Consider the following 22041-nt stretch of genomic DNA (forward strand, 5'->3'; position numbering starts at 1 on the left):
GTGTACTCCATGCTAGTGTTGCACTCCATACCGGTGTTGTGTTCCATGCTGGTGCTATGTTCTCTATGCTGGTGCGGTATGTTCCAATCTGTACGTGACGTACATAGTCCTAAATTTTTTGTTGTTGTGCTGTGCTCTATTTTGTGTTGAGGAGGGGAGGAAGTGTGTGTACTCACCATGTGTTTGCGGTGGAGTCGAGATTTAGCTCCTGGTCCGCGTCTTCAAGACTTTTCTATGGGAATAATTAAACTAGGATACTGTTAAGTAGCTAAACAAAATGTATGAAGATATTCTTATTTGAGAGAAGATACGAGCCCAAAGGGCATCACTGATTTCTGGCCTCTTGGGCCTTATCATATCTATACTCTTGAAGGTATGTACTAAGTTTGCCTTCACCGCTGTCTCATCCACATTCCACTTTTCGACTACTAAGACTCGGTACAAACTTTCATCTCTATTGTCCATCTGCTGGTGTTGTGGTCCACCTTTGTTCCATCTGTGTTCCACCTGTTTCACTTGTGTTCTCTTGCTCTTGGTCCGTCTCTTTCTGCCTTATCACTTACTCTTATTATTTTTGTATGTCATAATCTTATCTTCCCTCGTTCCCTCGTCCTCCCCTCTCTGCTAAGGTCGTCAGGGTCAATTCTTTCAACCTCTACTCAGGGTATTTCTTTCAACCTCTACTCAGGGTATTTCTTTCAATCTCTACTCAGGGTATTTCTTTCAACCTCTACTCAGGGTATTTCTCACAGTAATGGTACAAGTCTGGTTGCAAACTTACTGACCATGAGCTTTGCGTAGGTTTGACTAGGTGTAGGAACCGTGTGCTCATTAATTGACCTAATATATGTCCTACATAAAGTTCCGAATGATTCTTTAAGGTTTCTGAATGTTGTAGCAATGCTTACTAATTATGTATATGCTACCGATGTTTTATTGTTTATGTGTAATTCTGCCGATATTCTTGTCTTATATTTACCACAAGTCCTCTCCGCTCTCATATTTGCAGCTTCTCTCCCAAGGTGAAGTTAACTCACCTATTTGTGCTTGCAGAGATTGAGTCGCAGCTCATGTCCCCGCTTCTTCGCAGGTCGTATGTGTGCGTGTATGTATAAGAAAGCAAGTAAGCAAGCAAGAAAATAATTAAGTGGGTGCTGAGGAAGGCGTTAAATGCTTGGAAGAAAAGTGGCCAGCATCAAGGCCACTCAGGGCCTCTCTGAGTGACCTTCACGCAGGCTTCCCTGCCAGCAGTAACTGAAGTGTTAAGTGGACTCAGTGGCGGGTGAGGCAGTCGTCACCAGCTGGCGTGGGGTGTGGAAGCGTGGTTCCCGCACAGTAATATACTTCCATCACTATTCTAAAAGGTATTTATTTATCATTATTAGATTGATATTTAACACTGAGGCTTAACTAATAGGCATGCTCTTATGTTTCGTGTCATTCTGAAACTTTAATCTCTGTGAATTATTGGTTTTGTTGTACATATTTTTGTGTGGCTATGAATGTTGAGTGACCAACTTTTTAAGATTTTGCCACCGAAGTGCCTTGTTTATTGTGCACCCCATATCCATCCTGTGGACGGTAGCGCAAGAGCATATGGATACACAAAATACCTAGGAACTAGGCCCCAAAAGGGTTAACAGGTGTACATATTTTTTTTTATATCTACATATCTACAGTTCACTGATCTGTTACAAGTAAATTTAGGAAATTTGCTTAGTATATCTAGTATCTTATTTTCATTAATAAGATATCTTGACATGTCACATAGGTTATTATACTATCTCTGTATTCCTCGATAAGTGGACAGTTAAGCACATTATGCAGCTCAATTCTGGTCTCCATATTACAGAATGGACATAAATTCGTTAGAAAACATTCAGCGTAGGATGACTAAATTAATACATAGCATTAGAAATCTTCCTTATGAAGAAAGATTGAAGACTCTTAAGTTACATTCACTTGTTAGACGAAGAATGAGGGGAGACCTGATCGAAGTGTATAAGTGGAAGATAGGTATTAATAAAGGGGATATTAACAAGGTCTTGAGGATATCTCTCCAAGAGAGAACCCGCAGTAATGGATTTAAATTAGATAAGTTTAGATTTAGAAAGGACATAGGAAAGTATTGGTTTGGAAATAGGGTAGTAGATGAGTGGAACAGTCTACCTAGTTGGGTTATTGAGGCTAGGACTTTGGGTAGTTTCAAATTTAGGTTGGATAAATACATGAGTGGGATGGGTTGGATTTGAGTGGGACTTGCACATAAGAGCTTATTTCTTGGGTAGCATTGAAAATTGGGTAGGTCAAATGTTTGTTAGTGGGATGAATTGTAAAGGACCTGCCTAGTATGGGCCAACAGGCCTGCTGCAGTGTTCCTCATTTCTTATGTTCTTATGTTCTTATGTTCAAGACAGTGACCATATGCCTGATCATATAATTTTCTTTTAGTTTCATCATCATCTGTGTGTCTCCCAAACTGCCAGAAGTACTTGTAACCAAGCCTAAGCCTGGCCACTACAACATCAGTCTTAACATTGCAAGTTGCTCCATAAACACACTTATCTACGCTCATGTTATCATAGTGGGTTATAGATCTACTCAGGCTATTAACTGCATTCCTATAACAATCATTTTCATCATTTACTTCTCTCCTAATATTATTCCTAATGCTAGACAAAGATATACCAAAGTTATATTCAACATTCTCCTAGGTACTCTTCTTGGCTAACATATCAACTTTATCAAGGAGTAATCCAATGTGTGATGGGATCCATGGCAATTATACATTAATTCTTTTGTCCCTGATTTTTTAGTATGTATACCTCGCTTCTCCAATGAGCATGTTGTTGGAGTCATTATATGAGTCAAGAACCTTCAGTGATGACATAGAATCAGTAATGATGATAGAGTCAAGCTCAGTGTCATAGGTTAACTTTAGCGCCATTAGGATTGCAAACAATTCAGTTTGCAGTGAAGACGCCCAGTTGTTAATTCTTATGCCTAACTCAACAAATTTATTATCGTTCTTAACTATTGAGGTGGCAACAAGAGCAGATGCAGTTCTGCCAGAAGACTCCTGTTTAGGTCCATCAGTGTATTTAACTTGTGATAACGTGGTCGAAGTGCTTAGTGAATGTGTCTACTAATACTTGATGTGACATGTATGTTGAAAAGGGTATAATACCGACAAGTCGGCATTTTATACCATTTTCAACAAGACTAGTACTTCTCTGTGAATGTTTCTTGATTCGTATTGAATGGTGACCTGTGAACCGAGCAGTGCTCTTTGTGTCTTGTCATCGTATTTTTTTTTTTTTTTGCTTTTATACCGCGAAATATCCTCATCATAGCATTTAACACTGAAGATCATTGACTAATAAATTCTCGTGTGTTTTGTCTTTCTAATATTTTTTTTATTCTTCGTGAATACTTCTTGTTTTGTAGTGAACTGTGTGTAACTAGTTGCATGAGAACACTAGAGAACTTGGAAGATAAGACTGCTTATCAGATGACTCTTTATACATGAGACATGTGTTTGACCTTGAGCTCCTGACAGCAGGCTGTGTGAGAATACTTTTTCTTAGAATTATTTTTACTGTATTCGAAAACAAGCGTCAAATGAGTACAGTTCGTACACATTTACTTATAGATAGAGGAGCTGAACAATGTTGTTTGTGGATAAATGGCTCAGAGAACCGACAAGTTGATAAACTGGACACATGTGCAACACTTGGGTATCTTAAGTGTGAAAAGGTTTCGCTTCGCTGTGGCTTCATCAGTCTAATACAAAGAAGAAATGAAGCTCAGAAGGAGACTCAGGTAATCAGTCCCTCAGCCTGAGGGATTCATTTCAAACTCTTCCTGTTTATGACAGATTAAAATGCGAAAATCTCATCCACCTTCTCAGAGCTGGGGCCCGTGCCCAAGATACAGCAAGCATTAATTCTCTGAACCGCAGCGCTGAGTCGCTGGAACAGAAAATTAGCCGCTCTGGAATCCCCAGTTACGCTGAAGGAACTTAGATGCACTGAAGTTAACCTTAGATGTACTTAAGTTACCCTTAAGGAATTTAGATGAGCTTTTCCCATGTGCCAAGGGTCTCTGAGCCTATACTTGGAGAGGGTTTCGTGGATCAACGCCCCCTCGGTCCGCTCTGTGATCAGGCCTCGCGGTGGGTCAGGGTCTGATCAACCAGGCTGTTATTGCTGGCCGCATGCAAATTGACGTACGAACCACAGTCAGGCTGGTCAGGTACTGACTTTAGGTGCCTGTCCAGTGCCTTCTTGAAGACAGCCAGGGGTCTATTGGCAATCCCCCTTATGAACGCTGGGAGGCAGTTGAGCAGTCTTGCGCCCCTGACGCCTATTGTGTTGTCTCTTAACATACTCGTGGTGCCCCTGCTTTTCATTGGGGGAATGTTGCATCTCCTGCCGAGTTTTTTTTGCTTTCATAGGGAGTGATTTTGGTGTGTAAATTTGGTACTCGTCCCTCTAGGATTTTCCAAGTGTATATGTTATCATGTATCTTCTTCCAGGAAACACTAGTCAAGGGACTTCAACTGTTCCCAGTAATTTAGGTGCTTTATCATACTTACGTGTGCCGTGAAGGCTCTCTGTTCACTCTACATGTCAGCAATATTGCATGCCTTGAAAAGGCTATTAGTATATAGCAGTATTTCGGCCTAGAGAAAACGAACAATTTGAAAAGAATCATCATGGGCTTGGCGTCCCTAGTTTTGAAGGTTCTCATTATCCATCCTATCATTTTTCTATTAGATGTGGCAGATACATTGTTGTGATCTTTGAAAGCGAGATCCTGTGACATTATCACTCCCAGGTCATTCACAATAGTTTTGCGCTCTATTATGTGGTTGGAATTTGTTTTATACTCTGGTATAGTTTTAATTTCCTCAAGTTTTCCATATCGGAATAATTGAAATTTCTCTACATTGAACTTCATATTGTTTCCCACGGCCAATTTAAAGATTTGGTTGATGTCCGCTTGGAGTCTTGCAGTGTCTTAAATGGAGGACACTGATGCAAATTCGGGTGTCATCTGCAAAGGAGGACATGGTGCTGTGTCTTACATCTCTGTCTATGTCGGATATGAGGATGAGGAACAGGATGGGGGCGAGTACTGTGACTTGTGGAACAGAGTTTTTCACTATAACCACCTCAGACTTTACTATGTTTACTACTACTCTTTGTGTTCTATGTGTTAGGAAGTTATAGACCCATCTACCAACTTTTCCTGTTATTCCTTTATCATGCATTTTGTGTGCTATTGCACTGTGGCCGCACTTGTGGAAGGCTTTCGCAAAGTCTGTGTGTACTACATCCGCATTTTGTTTGTCCTTCAGATCATCAAAGACCTTGTCATAGTGGTCCAGTAGCTAACACAAGCAGGTACGGCCTGCTCTAAACCCGTGTGTGCCCTTGGTTGTGTAACTGATGGGTGGCGATCTAGCTTCTTAGAACCCTTTCAAAGATTTTTATGATATGGGACAACATTCCAACCAATAATCTACCCCCACACAATCTTCTTACACGATTCCCCTCACGGGCACTCGCTCATACCTATACCATTCCCCTCACATCCACCATTCTCTCAAAGCCACTTATCCCCTTTGACCTCAACTACACACCTTACCTGACCTTTCACCCTAACATTCCATCCACATACACTTAGTTACTCACCACACTCACTACTGTATAGAATAGTGTCTGTGGCTTATGACTTATTAGGGTAGTGATCCTTGTCACCTCATTTGTGGAATTCAGCCCAGAAACCTGCCATCTCATTTTTTTTACCTGAATTCTTTTCTTCTACAAAGGGAGTTGTGTTAAGACGGTTGCTACTGTTGAGCTTTGGTGGAGATAGAACCACAGCGTGTGCCAGCGTGTCAGCGTGCCTCGTTGTGCTCCCGGTTTTCTCGTGTTTTCACGGTCGCTCTTACGTGCTAGAACTTTAATTTGTGTCATCAATCCTATACGATACATCCCTCTAGCGCCTGGAACCAATCTTGGGCGGAAAACATTATATACTGAGTCAAAAAAGGAGAATTAGTGTGCACTGCGTAGCAGAGTTTACTGCCAGAGGGGAATCATAGGCCTATGTCCCGTGTGGAAAAAAATAATAATAATTGAACTTTTCATGTCAGAGGAAAGAAAGTCTCCCTGATATCATTGAGTATACATAGTGTATAGTGTATACTACAGTGGCTCCCTAGTATATTGATGATAAAGGCTAAAGTGTCATTTGAAAACAGGTGAATTTGTAAATGAAGGGATAAGCCTATAGAGGAAGGTGCCAGAAGTCGCCAGAAACTTACCACAGGTCAGCTGTTTTTAATAATCTTCCTGGCCTGCTAGTGTACTCGCATATAATCTAGTGATACCAGTGAATAGCAGAATACAGTGTTGTAGTAGCAACTAACCAGTATTATAATGGTACTTAGTGGAGTGGAGTGACTTTCATTAGTTTCTTTTCTTGAAATACGAGACGTTACTGTGAATTTCATATAACCTGTAGTTACCAGCGGTCGCATTATACACAACGAGAAGCAATTATTACTACAGAAAAAGCGTCCTTCCTCCAAAATTTGCACCAGTCAACTATAGTGACAATATAGCATTTATTGCGGTGGAGACGGAAAAAAAAAATAGAAAAGCCAGATACAGCGATTGATAAACAAGGAGGTGACCGTTCGTCATTGTAGGAGCTGCCAGATATCACCGGCTCTTCAACACGCAAGTTATACTTTTGTATCAGTCAAATCACATATTACTCGGGTAGATAATTTCCAGTAGATCCTTCATGTGTTAGCTCAAATCACCGACCAGTATGTTTTAAATAAGTGACCCACTGATCAGAGCAGATCGACTGGTCCAAACCCTTGACTGGTCCGAACCCTTGACTGGTCCGAACCCTTGACTGGTCCGAACCCTTGACTGGTCCGAACCCGGGACTGGTTTCAAACAGTTTCGTTGGACAATAAAGCAGACTGTAAACGGATGGGGTTGTAGGCGCCCTTATAAACACAAACATTAAAAATCAGGAACGTGACGGTAAGCTGTCCAATATACAAAAAGAGTTAGAAACAGAAATACAAATAGCTAGAGCTTCATTTAAGGTTATTAATATAATATTCAAGAGGTTGCTAGTAGAATTGCAGTAAATCAACCATTCAAATCATTATGAAGCTGTGTGTAGTCTGTGGTCAGTCAAACAAACGGGCCTCCACATGGATAAATTGTCATTTTTGTGGAAATTGGTGTCACGCCCCTTGTGCAGATATCCCAGAACTAGCTACAAGCAGTATTAAAACAGAGAAGTGTTTCTGGGTATGCCCAAATGAGGAAAATCTGTGGACTAAAATCACAAGGGTATTAAAAGAGGACAACATCAAAGCTGCTTTCATAGAAAACCTGGAAGCTTTCTACAACAGATGGGAACATAAAAAGTCTGGGCTGAATGGTACTGCCCTTGATACTGGCCATGTAGTCACAAACTGTAAGGCTGGAGGTGATGTCCTGGGAGACAGTAATAGTAAAGCTGGAGGTGCTGTCCTGGGAGACAGTAATGGTGAAGCTGGAGGTGCTGTCCTGGGAGACAGTAATGGTGAAGCTGGAGGTGCTGTCCTGGGAGACAGAAATGGTGAAGCTGGAGATACTGTCCTGGGAGACAGTAATGATGAAGCTGGAGATTTTGTCCAGGTAGTCGGGAATTATACGCAGGAAGGAATACATATAAATGACCACATAGGGGATAGGAGCCATAGTAGGGAAACAAGTGTAGTCAAAGATAAGATAAAACCAATATTGCAAACTAGAAATACCGCAGGAAATAGCAAACAAGAGGACTCCAATAGCAATAGTGAGGATAAATTACCAAAAACAACTGGTGGGAGCTCCATTGTTGGTGCTAGGGAGGATAGAAGTAAGACAGGGAAACATGCACCAACAGGGAATACAGTCACAGAAACCCAAGGCAAGCGGAAACCAAGCCTGTGCACATACTATGCACTTGGTATCTGCTCTCATGGGAAATCTGGAAAAACAGATGGGACGTGCAACTATGACCACCCTAGAAAATGCCATGCCCATATGACAACAGGAAAATGCAAACTCCCTTCCTGTAAGCTTTTTCACCCTGAAATGTGTACCTCTTCAGTACAGGAAAGACTGTGCTATAACTTAAATTGCCAGGCATACCATCTAAAGGGGACAAAAAGATACAAAACATCCAGGCCATGGGAAAACCTGGGTAGCCACAGCCACTCAAGAGGGAGAGGTTTTTTAGTGCCAGGAAGGAAAAAAAACTGGCAGGAAATGGCAGAAATCGTACACCAAATCCAGTCATTCCTGGAGTGGAACCACAGTCGATGGCCTCCACTCCAAACCAACAGATACAGATACTAATGCCGGAAAAAAAATCCCCCCCCAGTACCAACAATACCACCAGTCCGATAACATTCTTCTTTGCAAATATACAGGGTCTAAAGCCAGCAACAAACAACAAAATACCTTTCATCCGTGGACTGCTTGCAGAGGCAAAGGCAATGTTCGCGGCTTTCACTGAGACCCACATAAAGGATCACTTGGACAATGAAATATGGATCCCAGGTTACAACCTATACAGATGTGACAGAGTGAACAGGCAAAAGGGGGGGGGGTTGGCCTGTACATTGCAGAGTCACTTGTTTGCACAGAACTGCTTAATGCCTCAAATGACGTAGTGGAAGTTTTAGCAGTAAAGGTCGAGAACCAAAACCTAGTCATTGTGGTAGTCTACAAGCCTCCGGATGCAACATCTGGAGTTACCTGGAGTTTACCTGGAGAGAGTTCCGGGGGTCAACGCCCCCGCGGCCCGGTCTGAGACCAGGCCTCCTGGTGGATCAGAGCCTGATCAACCAGGCTGTTGCTGCTGGCTGCACGCAAACCAACATACGAGCCACAGCCCGGCTGATCCGGAACTGACTTTAGGTGCTTGTCCAGTGCCAGCTTGAAGACTGCCAGGGGTCTGTTGGTAATCCCCCTTATGTGTGCTGGGAGGCAGTTGAACAGTCTCGGGCCCCTGACACTTATTGTATGGTCTCTTAACGTGCTAGTGACACCCCTGCTTTTCATTGGGGGGATGGTGCATCGTCTGCCAAGTCTTTTGCTTTCGTAGTGGGTGATTTTCGTGTGCAAGTTCGGTACTAGTCCCTCTAGGATTTTCCAGGTGTATATAATCATGTATCTCTCCCTCCTGCGTTCCAGGGAATACAGGTTTAGGAACCTCAAGCGCTCCCAATAATTGAGGTGTTTTATCTCCGTTATGCGCGCCGTGAAAGTTCTCTGTACATTTTCTAGGTCGGCAATTTCACCTGCCTTGAAAGGTGCTGTTAGTGTGCAGCAATATTCCAGCCTAGATAGAACAAGTGACCTGAAGAGTGTCATCATGGGCTTGGCCTCCCTAGTTTTGAAGGTTCTCATTATCCATCCTGTCATTTTTCTAGCAGATGCGATTGATACAATGTTATGGTCCTTGAAGGTGAGATCCTCCGACATGATCACTCCCAGGTCTTTGACGTTGGTGTTTCGCTCTATTTTGTGGCCAGAATTTGTTTTGTACTCTGATGAAGATTTAATTTCCTCATGTTTACCATATCTGAGTAATTGAAATTTCTCATCGTTGAACTTCATATTGTTTTCTGCAGCCCACTGAAAGATTTGGTTGATGTCTGCCTGGAGCTTTGCAGTGTCTGCAATGGAAGACACTGTCATGCAGATTCGGGTGTCATCTGCAAAGGAAGACACGGTGCTGTGGCTGACATCCTTGTCTATGTCGGATATGAGGATGAGGAACAAGATGGGAGCTAGTACTGTGCCTTGTGGAACAGAGCTTTTCCAGGAGCAATTCCAGGAACAGCTGTTAAAATTTGACCACTGTCTGGAAAATCTTCCAGCTCCTGCACCCAACATCTTGCTCCTGGGGGATTTCAACTTAAGGCACCTAAAATGGAGGAATATAGCAAATAATATTGTTGCAGTAATAACACCAGGAGGCAGCTCTGATGAAAACTCACACTCACACGAGCTTTTAAATCTCTGCACAAAATTCAATTTAAACCAGCAAATAATAGAGCCTACTAGACTGGAGAATACACTAGACATCATATTCACTAACAATGATGATCTGATAAGAAATGTCACCATATCAAAAACAATATACTCAGATCACAACATAATTGAGGTTCAGACATGTATGCGAGGAGCCCCAGACCGACAAAATGAGACTAGTCACGAGGGAGCATTCACCAAATTCAACTTCAATAACAAAAACATAAAGTGGGACCAAGTAAACCAAGTCCTAACCGATATAAGCTGGGAAGATATACTAAGCAACACAGACCCAAACTTATGCCTAGAACAGATTAACTCGGTGGCACTCGATGTATGCACAAGGCTTATTCCTCTAAGAAAAAGGAGGAGTAGATGTAAAATAGAAAGAGACAGGCGCTCCCTTTACAGGCAACGGAAAAGAATAACAGAGCGGCTAAAAGAGGTCAATATATCTGAAATGCGCAGGGAGACACTGGTCAGAGAAGTAGCAAGCATCGAACTTAAGCTAAAAGAATCCTTTAGGAGTCAGGAATCGCGGGAAGAACTAAAAGCTATAAATGAAATCGAAAGAAACCCTAAGTATTTCTTCTCCTATGCCAAATCAAAATCGAGAACAACGCCCAGTATTGGGCCCCTACTTAAACAAGATGGGTCCTACACAGATGACAGCAAGGAAATGAGTGAGCTACTCAAGTCCCAATATGACTCAGTTTTTAGCAAGCTGCTAACCAGACTGAGAGTCGAAGATCAAAATGAATTTTTTATGAGAGAGGCACAAAATTTGATTAACACAAGCCTATCCAATGTTATCCTGACGCCAAATGACTTCGAACAGGCGATAAATGACATGCCCATTGTTGCAACCCCTGAATGGGTTACAATGATTATTATGTATATATAATGTATATTACCTTTTCATTTAATTTTATATTGCTTATATTTGCGATAATAGCTAAATCGTAAATGTATGACTTTATATTATTATTTGACTGTTATATTGTTATTTAGCTTATGTTGTTAGGATGTATATAAAATGTGCTCAGTTAGTCTTGATTGTCAAACTACTGTAATTATCGCTTGTCGCTCGTTATACTGCCGGCTTCTGAGCTGCAGTTGTCCACGTAGCTATCACGTGATCGAGGGGGGGGTGTCCTCACCTCTCGTGAAGAAGTCAGTCTGCTGGAGACTCGCTTGCTGGTTGGACAGATTGTCTGTCTCATTATTCTTGTTAGTTCTGTAGAACTTTGTTCACAGAACATTGTATAGACTTAGTGATTTTCGACGTTGTACTGAGGTTGTGTGTCACATAGACACTCTGAGTATCTCAGGTCCTTAGCTATAGCTTCTGACCTAATTTTGTACTGGTTCCTGTGTATTGTCACAGTCACAGTTTTACCTATGCTGAACTTAGATTCAGTATTATGGGAGTTTTGTAACTTTTGTGGAGGATCTGCAGATGGTCCCTACTTAGTGTCGTTATATCTCCTTGTTCCTGATTCTGTGTTGCAGTCGCTTGATATTGTATTGCTATTGGGCTTAGCATTCTTTGTTGTTCAAGCAGACTGTTCGGTTTGCCAGTCGGTCAAGAAGTTAGTTTATTTGAGGACTTTGTCAGTCACTTGTTTAAGTCTTATTCGAGTCTTGAGACATAGCTAACTACTTAAGAGCACTTACACGCATACACACACTTGTACATATTTGTAATATCTTATTAAATGTTAATGTACCTGACGGTACTTAAGAATTATAAATGTGATATGTGCTTTCAGCACAATAATATTGAACTCGAGAGATTGATTTTATTTTGATTGCTGTAATTAATTTACTTTGATAATATACCTCTAGACAACTTACTACTTAATAAATTTATTAAATTTTAATTTCTCTAGTTAGTAGCCTACCAGTTGTAATCCTAAAGCACTGTTGAATAATACCGAATTTAATGGATAACTGGACAAGGATACTGACTACTTGTTACGAAAACCCAGTAACAGGCTGGATGCTAGAAGGGCAGTCCTTTCTAGTATTCACTGGAGATCTCTAAGCTTTTAGAATCGCGTTTTTTGTAACACCCATGCACTCTGCCCCAGGGCCAGACTCATGGAACTCTGTGTTCATCAAGAACTGCAAGAAGCCCCTATCACGAGCCTTTTCCATCCTATGGAGAGGGAGCATGGACACGGGGGTCGTCCCTCAGTTACTAAAAACAACAGACATAGCCCCACTCCACAAAGGGGGCAGTAAAGCAACAGCAAAGAACTACAGACCAATAGCACTAACATCCCATATCATAAAAATCTTTGAAAGGGTCCTAAGAAGCAAGATCACCACCCATCTAGAAACCCATCAGTTACACAACCCAGGGCAACATGGGTTTAGAACAGGTCGCTCCTGTCTGTCTCAGCTACTGGATCACTACGACAAGGTCCTAAATGCACTAGAAGACAAAAAGAATGCAGATGTAATATATACAGACTTTGCAAAAGCCTTCGACAAGTGTGACCATGGCGTAATAGCGCACAAAATGCGCGCTAAAGGAATAACAGGAAAAGTCGGTCGATGGATCTATAATTTCCTCACTAACAGAACACAGAGAGTAGTCGTCAACAGAGTAAAGTCCGAGGCAGCTACGGTGAAAAGCTCTGTTCCACAAGGCACAGTACTAGCTCCCATCTTGTTCCTCATCCTCATATCCGACATAGACAAGGATGTCAGCCACAGCACCGTGTCTTCCTTTGCAGATGACACCCGAATCTGCATGACAGTGTCTTCCATTGCAGACACTGCAAGGCTCCAGGCGGACATCAACCAAATCTTTCAGTGGGCTGCAGAAAACAATATGAAGTTCAACGATGAGAAATTTCAATTACTCAGATATGGTAAACATGAGGAAATTAAATCTTCATCAGAGTACAAAACAAATTCTGGCCACGAAATAGAGCGAAACACCAACGTCAAAGACCTGGGAGTGATTATGTCGGAGGATCTCACCTTCAAGGACCATAACATTGTATCAATCGCATCTGCTAGAAAAATGACAGGATGGATAATGAGAACCTTCAAAACTAGGGAGGCCAAGCCCATGATGACACTCTTCAGGTCACTTGTTCTATCTAGGCTGGAATATTGCTGCACTCTAACAGCACCTTTCAAGGCAGGTGAAATTGCCGACCTAGAAAATGTACAGAGAACTTTCACGGCGCGCATAACGGAGATAAAACACCTCAATTACTGGGAGCGCTTGAGGTTTCTAAACCTGTATTCCCTGGAACGCAGGAGGGAGAGATACATGATTATATACACCTGGAAAATCCTAGAGGGACTAGTACCGAACTTGCACACGAAAATCACTCACTACGAAAGCAAAAGACTTGGCAGACGATGCACCATCCCCCCAATGAAAAGCAGGGGTGTCACTAGCACGTTAAGAGACCATACAATAAGTGTCAGGGGCCCGAGACTGTTCAACTGCCTCCCAGCACACATAAGGGGGATTACCAACAGACCCCTGGCAGTCTTCAAGCAGGAACTGGACAAGCACCTAAAGTCAGTTCCTGATCAGCCGGGCTGTGGCTCGTACGTTGGTTTGCGTGCAGCCAGCAGCAACAGCCTGGTTGATCAGGCGCTGATCCACCAGGAGGCCTGGTCACAGACCGGGCCGCGGGGGCGTTGACCCCCGAAACTCTCTCCAGGTAAACTCCAGGAGGGATATGGCGAGACTCCCCACATGTGTTCCCAAAGTACAAGGAATGCACATTCAATGAACTACTTGATATGCAGTAGGCCGTCATTTAGCACGAGTTCGTTTGGCACGATTTGGGTATAGCACGATTGAAGAATTGCGGCACAATTTTATGTAGCACGTCGTATGATGAATTTAACACAGTTCAGTTTGCGGGAAGGAAAAAAAACTTCCCTTTTCCTCAAGCGGCCGCCTTGTTGTGGTTCAGCTGGGGAGACCTCCCACCGTCCCCAGCAACCCCCCGACACCACCCCACCATCCCAGCATTCGTACTTCATGTGTGTCCAGTCCAACTTCTCTGCTACAAGCTTGTGACTGTGAATTGTGTTTTGATCTTTTAATTGCTGTATCTTGTATCTGCCAAACAATCATGACAACCAGTAGGCATACCAGTGTTGCTCAAAGTGGCAAGAGAAGGTGTAAACATTTAACTAAGTCTTAGATTTAACAAAGGAAACAAAGATAATAGACAAGACATCCTGTTGCCATAATGAAGTGTTACTCAGTACACATAAGAGGTAAACATAAGTTTGTGTGACTGACTTACTGAATGACTGACTGACTGACTTACTGAAAGACTGAGTGACTGACTTACTGAATGACTGAATGATTTGACTGACTTACTGAATGACTTACTGAACTTGACTGACTTACTGAACGACTTGACTTACTGAACGACTTGACTGACTTACTGAACGACTTGACTGACTTATTGAGTGACTTGACTTACTGAATGACTTGACTGACTTACTGAATGACTTGACTGACTTACTGAATGACTTGACTTAATGAATGATTTGACTGACTTACTGAACGACTTGACTGACTTATTGAATGACTTGACTGACTTAATGACTTGACTGATTTACTGAATGACTTGACTGATTTACTGAACGACTTGACTGACTGAACGACTTGACTGACTTACTGAACAACTTGACTGACTTACTGAATGACTTCATTGATTTACTGAATGACTCAACTGACTTACTGAATGACTCAACTGGCTTACTGAACGACTTGGCTGACTTACTGAACGACTTGGCTGACTTACTGAACGACTTGGCTGACTTACTGAATGACTTGACTGACTTACTGAATGACTTGACTGACTTACTGAATGACTTGACTGACTTACTGAATGACTTGACTGACTTACTGAATGACTTGACTGACTTACTGAATGACTTGACTGACTTACTGAATGACTTACTGACTTACTGAATCACTTGACTGAATGGCTGAATCACTTGACTGAATGACTTCAAGCTAGACACTCCAGTACAACCATCAACTTCAGTACCAGAACCTCTACCATCCACCTCAGCCCAGTAGGACCACAGCATAACTCTCCGCTCTCTTCACAATCATCCACAAACACCAGCACCCACAATTTGGGGTAAGAAATATTGTTATTTCTGTTACATTTGTAGTCTTAAGCTGTAAAAACAACATAATATATCATAACAATGAACTACAATTACATATTCACTTTTATTATTGTAAGATTTGGAGGCCTAAAAAAGTTGTTTGGCTTTTTTGGGGCTCTCAGGAACGTAACCCTATTTTTTCTCTAAGTTCTTCAGTTTATCTAACACGGTTTTTACCTAACACGGAGTCTTCAGGAACGTAACTACCGTGTTAAATGACGGTCTACTGTACTGACTTGGAGCATGGGGGTCGCTGTTGGCCGTGGACACTCGAGATACCTGTATGAGTCACGTGTAACCGCCTAGTACAGCGAGATAGCCGTTATTGCAGTGAAATGTTATGTAATTTGGGTCGTAATTTGTTATCGAATGTTAAAGTACTTCACTGCACAAGGCCTGTGTTTACTTGCTATAGTTTCATGTATGACTAGATGAGGTAGGCAAGAGCCGGCACTTAACCCAACAGGAGGGCGCTGGCTGGAGGAGTGCTTACTGGTCACAATTGTGTGGTTGTGAGAGGTGATGAAGATGTCTAACTCTAATTTAGCTTAAACACATCATAATGCATTAGCCTATGGAGGCTTCATTACTAGATTAAGTGGAACTCCGGGGGAGGCATACGTGGGGGATGCTCGTCCCCACCTTTTCTCCAACTTAGGGAGGTTTTATCAGTCTGGGAAATCCAATGCCTACATGATTTTCCACAATTTCCAACAGCTGTATAATCGCCCACCCAGCCACCCATCATCCAAACACCGCCCACACCAGGCCACTGGCAAGCACACCTTTCACTCACACCACCCACTCATCCACAGCTTCAAGCCCACATGGCCCCATACCTTACTCATGCTTTCACTCATCACTCTCCCAGAGCTTCAAGCCCACATGGCCCCCACTCCTACAGCTTACCCATGTTTTCGAGGCCCACACACTCTAACATTCCATCTACACTCCTAGCCACGTAGCCGCCAGGCACCCTAATTACTGCCTGCACCAACTGTACACTCACCCGGTCAGTCATCCATACTAACAATCACACTGGATCACCAACATTGCCACCCATATGGTCACCATCATACCACGTCGTTTCTTTCAGCCTCCATCCCAACACCCCTCCAAAACCCAACATCATAGGTATGTATGTAAACGAAAAATAATTTAAATATATTGTTCGCTACTCTCCTCGGTTTTCAGTATCCGCGGCGGGTCTTGGTACATATCCCCAGCACATACCGGGGTCCTACTCTATTGTAAAAAAAAGAATGCTTGAAAATAATTGTCAGATATAATAGGTATTTTATGAAATAATTATTGCACGTGTATTGATTTATTGTAGCGTTTGTGCATGAGGTTGTGACGTAATGTGGTGTCACAGTGTGTAACTGTTTGTCTAAGTACAGGAACAAATATATAACCGACAAGGTTATATATAACCGACAAGGTTATAGTAAGATGTGTATGTATGTATGTAATTACCTGTTTGAAATTTCTGTATCTGCTTGTAGCTACAGGAGGAGAGCTTTGCTTTGTCTATCAACAGACTTGTCTGTTACCTTCCCCACTCACACAGCTCGTAGGGAGTAGCAGAGGTGCTGGTGCAGGGACAATCAAGAGGGTTAAATCTTTGGTGTCTCAGGGCCAGTGTTGTCGCTTGTATGAGTCCCTCAACTCTTTAAAGCTCTGCTCCATTTGAACCATTCCTGACACTGGGGCCACAGACTGAGTGACTCGGAGGGTCTCTGGAGGTCAGTAATTATGGTGGCTGAATCAGAAATTCACCACAGTAGAAATAAGTCACTGACTTTTTTTTTAGGGTTATCCTAATTAGTTTACACATGTTACAATGAACAATAAAATTTAATTCACTGGTCAACAACAACAAAAAAAATTCGTTGCCAATGATATTTGAAAGTATTTAGGGTATTTTGGGATTACCTGGAGTTTACCTGGAGAGAGTTTCGGGGGTCAACGCCCCCGCGGCCCGGTCTGTGACCAGGCCTCCTGGTGGATCAGCGCCTGATCAACCAGGCTGTTGCTGCTGGCTGCACGCAAACCAACGTACGAGCCACAGCCCGGCTGATCAGGAACTGACTTTAGGTGCTTGTCCAGTGCCAGCTTGAAGACTGCCTGGGGTCTGTTGGTAATCCCCCTTATGTGTGCTGGGAGGCAGTTGAACAGTCTCGGGCCCCTGACACTTATTGTATGGTCTCTTAACGTGCTAGTGACACCCCTGCTTTTCATTGGGGGGATGGTGCATCGTCTGCCAAGTCTTTTGCTTTCGTAGTGAGTGATTTTCGTGTGCAAGTTCGGTACTAGTCCCTCTAGGATTTTCCAGGTGTATATAATCATGTATCTCTCCCTCCTGCGTTCCAGGGAATACAGGTTTAGAAACCTCAAGCGCTCCCAGTAATTGAGGTGTTTTATCTCCGTTATGCGCGCCGTGAAAGTTCTCTGTACATTTTCTAGGTCGGCAATTTCACCTGCCTTGAAAGGTGCTGTTAGAGTGCAGCAATATTCCAGCCTAGATAGAACAAGTGACCTGAATTCGAAAATGTCAGTTTTTCAAATTGGCTCTAGTTTGTGAGATATTGCATACGTAACCTCAGTTTACCTGGAGTTTACCTGGAGAGAGTTTCGGGGGTCAACGCCCCCGCGGCCCGGTCTGTGACCAGGCCTCCTGGTGGATCAGCGCCTGATCAACCAGGCTGTTGCTGCTGGCTGCACGCAAACCAACGTACGAGCCACAGCCCGGCTGATCAGGAACTGACTTTAGGTGCTTGTCCAGTGCCAGCTTGAAGACTGCCAGGGGTCTGTTGGTAATCCCCCTTATGTGTGCTGGGAGGCAGTTGAACAGTCTCGGGCCCCTGACACTTATTGTATGGTCTCTTAAACGTGCTAGTGACACCCCTGCTTTTCATTGGGGGGATGGTGCATCGTCTGCCAAGTCTTTTGCTTTCGTAGTGAGTGATTTTCGTGTGCAAGTTCGGTACTAGTCCCTCTAGGATTTTCCAGGTGTATATAATCATGTATCTCTCCCTCCTGCGTTCCAGGGAATACAGGTTTAGAAACCTCAAGCGCTCCCAGTAATTGAGGTGTTTTATCTCCGTTATGCGCGCCGTGAAAGTTCTCTGTACATTTTCTAGGTCGGCAATTTCACCTGCCTTGAAAGGTGCTGTTAGAGTGCAGCAATATTCCAGCCTAGATAGAACAAGTGACCTGAAGAGTGTCATCATGGGCTTGGCCTCCCTAGTTTTGAAGGTTCTCATTATCCATCCTGTCATTTTTCTAGCAGATGCGATTGATACAATGTTATGGTCCTTGAAGGTGAGATCCTCCGACATAATCACTCCCAGGTCTTTGACGTTGGTGTTTCGCTCTATTTTGTGGCCAGAATTTGTTTTGTACTCTGATGAAGATTTAATTTCCTCATGTTTACCATATCTGAGTAATTGAAATTTCTCATCGTTGAACTTCATATTGTTTTCTGCAGCCCACTGAAAGATTTGGTTGATGTCCGCCTGGAGCCTTGCAGTGTCTGCAATGGAAGACACTGTCATGCAGATTCGGGTGTCATCTGCAAAGGAAGACACGGTGCTGTGGCTGACATCCTTGTCTATGTCGGATATGAGGATGAGGAACAAGATGGGAGCTAGTACTGTGCCTTGTGGAACAGAGCTTTTCACCGTAGCTGCCTCGGACTTTACTCTGTTGACGACTACTCTCTGTGTTCTGTTAGTGAGGAAATTATAGATCCATCGACCGACTTTTCCTGTTATTCCTTTAGCGCGCATTTTGTGCGCTATTACGCCATGGTCACACTTGTCGAAGGCTTTTGCAAAGTCTGTATATATTACATCTGCATTCTTTTTGTCTTCTAGTGCATTTAGGACCTTGTCGTAGTGATCCAGTAGTTGAGACAGACAGGAGCGACCTGTTCTAAACCCATGTTGCCCTGGGTTGTGTAACTGATGGGTTTCTAGATGGGTGGTGATCTTGCTTCTTAGGACCCTTTCAAAGATTTTTATGATATGGGATGTTAGTGCTATTGGTCTGTAGTTCTTTGCTGTTGCTTTACTGCCCCCTTTGTGGAGTGGGGCTATGTCTGTTGTTTTTAGTAACTGAGGGACGACCCCCGTGTCCATGCTCCCTCTCCATAGGATGGAAAAGGCTCGTGATAGGGGCTTCTTGCAGTTCTTGATGAACACAGAGTTCCATGAGTCTGGCCCTGGGGCAGAGTGCATGGGCATGTCATTTATCGCCTGTTCGAAGTCATTTGGCGTCAGGATAACATCGGATAGGCTTGTGTTAATCAAATTTTGTGGCTCTCTCATAAAAAATTCATTTTGATCTTCGACTCTCAGTCTGGTTAGCGGCTTGCTAAAAACTGAGTCATATTGGGACTTGAGTAGCTCACTCATTTCCTTGTTGTCATCTGTGTAGGACCCATCTTGTTTAAGTAGGGGCCCAATACTGGACGTTGTTCTCGATTTTGATTTGGCATAGGAGAAGAAATACTTTGGGTTTCTTTCGATTTCATTTATGGCTTTTAGTTCTTCCCGCGATTCCTGACTCCTAAAGGATTCTTTTAGCTTAAGTTCGATGCTTGCTATTTCTCTGACCAGTGTCTCCCTGCGCATTTGAGATATATTGACCTCTTTTAGCCGCTCTGTTATTCTTTTCCGTCGCCTGTAAAGGGAGCGCCTGTCTCTTTCTATTTTACATCTACTCCTCCTTTTTCTTAGAGGAATAAGCCTTGTGCATACATCGAGTGCCACCGAGTTAATCTGTTCTAGGCATAAGTTTGGGTCTGTGTTGCTTAGTATATCTTCCCAGCTTATATCGGTTAGGACTTGGTTTACTTGGTCCCACTTTATGTTTTTGTTATTGAAGTTGAATTTGGTGAATGCTCCCTCGTGACTAGTCTCATTTTGTCGGTCTGGGGCTCCACGCATACATGTCTGAACCTCAATTATGTTGTGATCTGAGTATATTGTTTTTGATATGGTGACATTTCTTATCAGATCATCATTGTTAGTGAAGATGAGGTCTAGTGTATTCTCCAGTCTAGTAGGCTCTATTATTTGCTGGTTTAAATTGAATTTTGTGCAGAGATTTAAAAGCTCGTGTGAGTGTGAGTTTTCATCAGAGCTGCCTCCTGGTGTTATTACTGCAACAATATTATTTGCTATATTCCTCCATTTTAGGTGCCTTAAATTGAAATCCCCCAGGAGCAAGATGTTGGGTGCAGGAGCTGGAAGATTTTCCAGACAGTGGTCAATTTTTAACAGCTGTTCCTGGAATTGCTGGGATGTTGCATCCGGAGGCTTGTAGACTACCACAATGACTAGGTTTTGGTTCTCGACCTTTACTGCTAAAACTTCCACTACGTCATTTGAGGCATTAAGCAGTTCTGTGCAAACAAGTGACTCTGCAATGTACAGGCCAACCCCCCCCCTTTTGCCTGTTCACTCTGTCACATCTGTATAGGTTGTAACCTGGGATCCATATTTCGTTGTCCAAGTGATCCTTTATGTGGGTCTCAGTGAAAGCTGCTAACATTGCCTTTGCCTCTGCAAGCAGTCCACGGATGAAAGGTATTTTGTTGTTTGTTGCTGGCTTTAGACCCTGTATATTTGCAAAGAAGAATGTTATCGGACTGGTGGTATTGTTGGTACTGGGGGGGGATTTTTTTTCCGGCATTAGCCAAGATGGAGAACTTGTATATTGCAATAACATCCCTGGACTTCTTCGAATGGGACTTGAATATTGATCAGGAGATTGGCGGCTCTTTATAGACAACTCCATTAGACAACGTGTGTATATGTAGATGTAGTGACAATTTGTATTTGCAAATAGTTTTAATTAATAAAGATTAGAATTATATTTTTAAATGATTTAATATTTAACAAAAGGAGTTATATCAACAACGACCAGGTGATAATACTAGCCTTTATTTTGTTATATTTCAAGATAAACATGAGTTCTTCACGAAGAGTCTGCTTAAACAATTCCAATGCATTTTGTTAGATTTGTGGTAAACACTCATTGCAAAAACAAAGAAAAAATCACGGATTTTGTAAAACAAGCTTATCTTGCTTATTTGTGAGAGTGACGCCTGGAGAACAAGACAAGTCTTGGGCTCTCTATATGGTTTGTAAAACCTGTGTAGAATACTTACGACAGTGGAAAAATAGGCAAAGGAACAAGTTTAAACTTCGGTGTTCCTATGGTGTGGAGAGAGCCGAGAAACCGCCTCGACGATTGCTATTTCTGTTTGGTGAATGTGAAAGATTTCAATCAACACAAGAAAGTCAAGTGGGAATATCCTGATTTAGAGTCATCAAAGAGACCTGTGCCACACAGTGAAGATGTTCCCATACCAGTGTTTACGACACTGACTGACCTTCCATTGTCAGATGTTGAAGAAACTCAGGGTTTAGAATGTAACATTGGTGATAACAGTGGAAGTGAATATGAAGTATTTAAACACCACAACAGTTCTACCAAGAAGAACTCAGTGATCTGACACGTGACCTAAGTCTGTCAAACCAGGTACAGTATCTGAACTTTTAGTATCCAAACTAAAAGAAAAGAAGTGTCTACAGCAAGAAATTAAAACAGCTTATCGGACAAGAGAGGTTGAATTCCTTCCTTACTTTAGCCAAGATGGAGAACTTGTATATTGCAATAACATCCCTGGACTTCTTCGAATGGGACTTGAATATTGATCAGGAGATTGGCGGCTCTTTATAGACAACTC

At 42.6% G+C, this 22041-nt stretch overlaps 1 protein-coding gene across 1 annotated transcript in view; it reads left to right on the forward strand.

Moving 5' to 3' along the window:
* Nucleotides 1-1212: 1212 nt before the first annotated feature.
* LOC128693475 (juvenile hormone esterase-like) overlaps nt 1213-22041 on the forward strand; it is a 179984-nt gene continuing 159155 nt past the window's right edge. Inside the window, exon 1 of the mRNA XM_070097319.1 lies at nt 1213-1364. The gene's annotated coding sequence lies outside the window, so the exon portion shown is untranslated. The remainder of the gene's footprint in view (nt 1365-22041) is intronic.

Source organism: Cherax quadricarinatus, chromosome 57 (assembly GCF_038502225.1).
Source record: "Cherax quadricarinatus isolate ZL_2023a chromosome 57, ASM3850222v1, whole genome shotgun sequence".
Lineage (NCBI taxonomy): Eukaryota > Metazoa > Arthropoda > Malacostraca > Decapoda > Parastacidae > Cherax > Cherax quadricarinatus.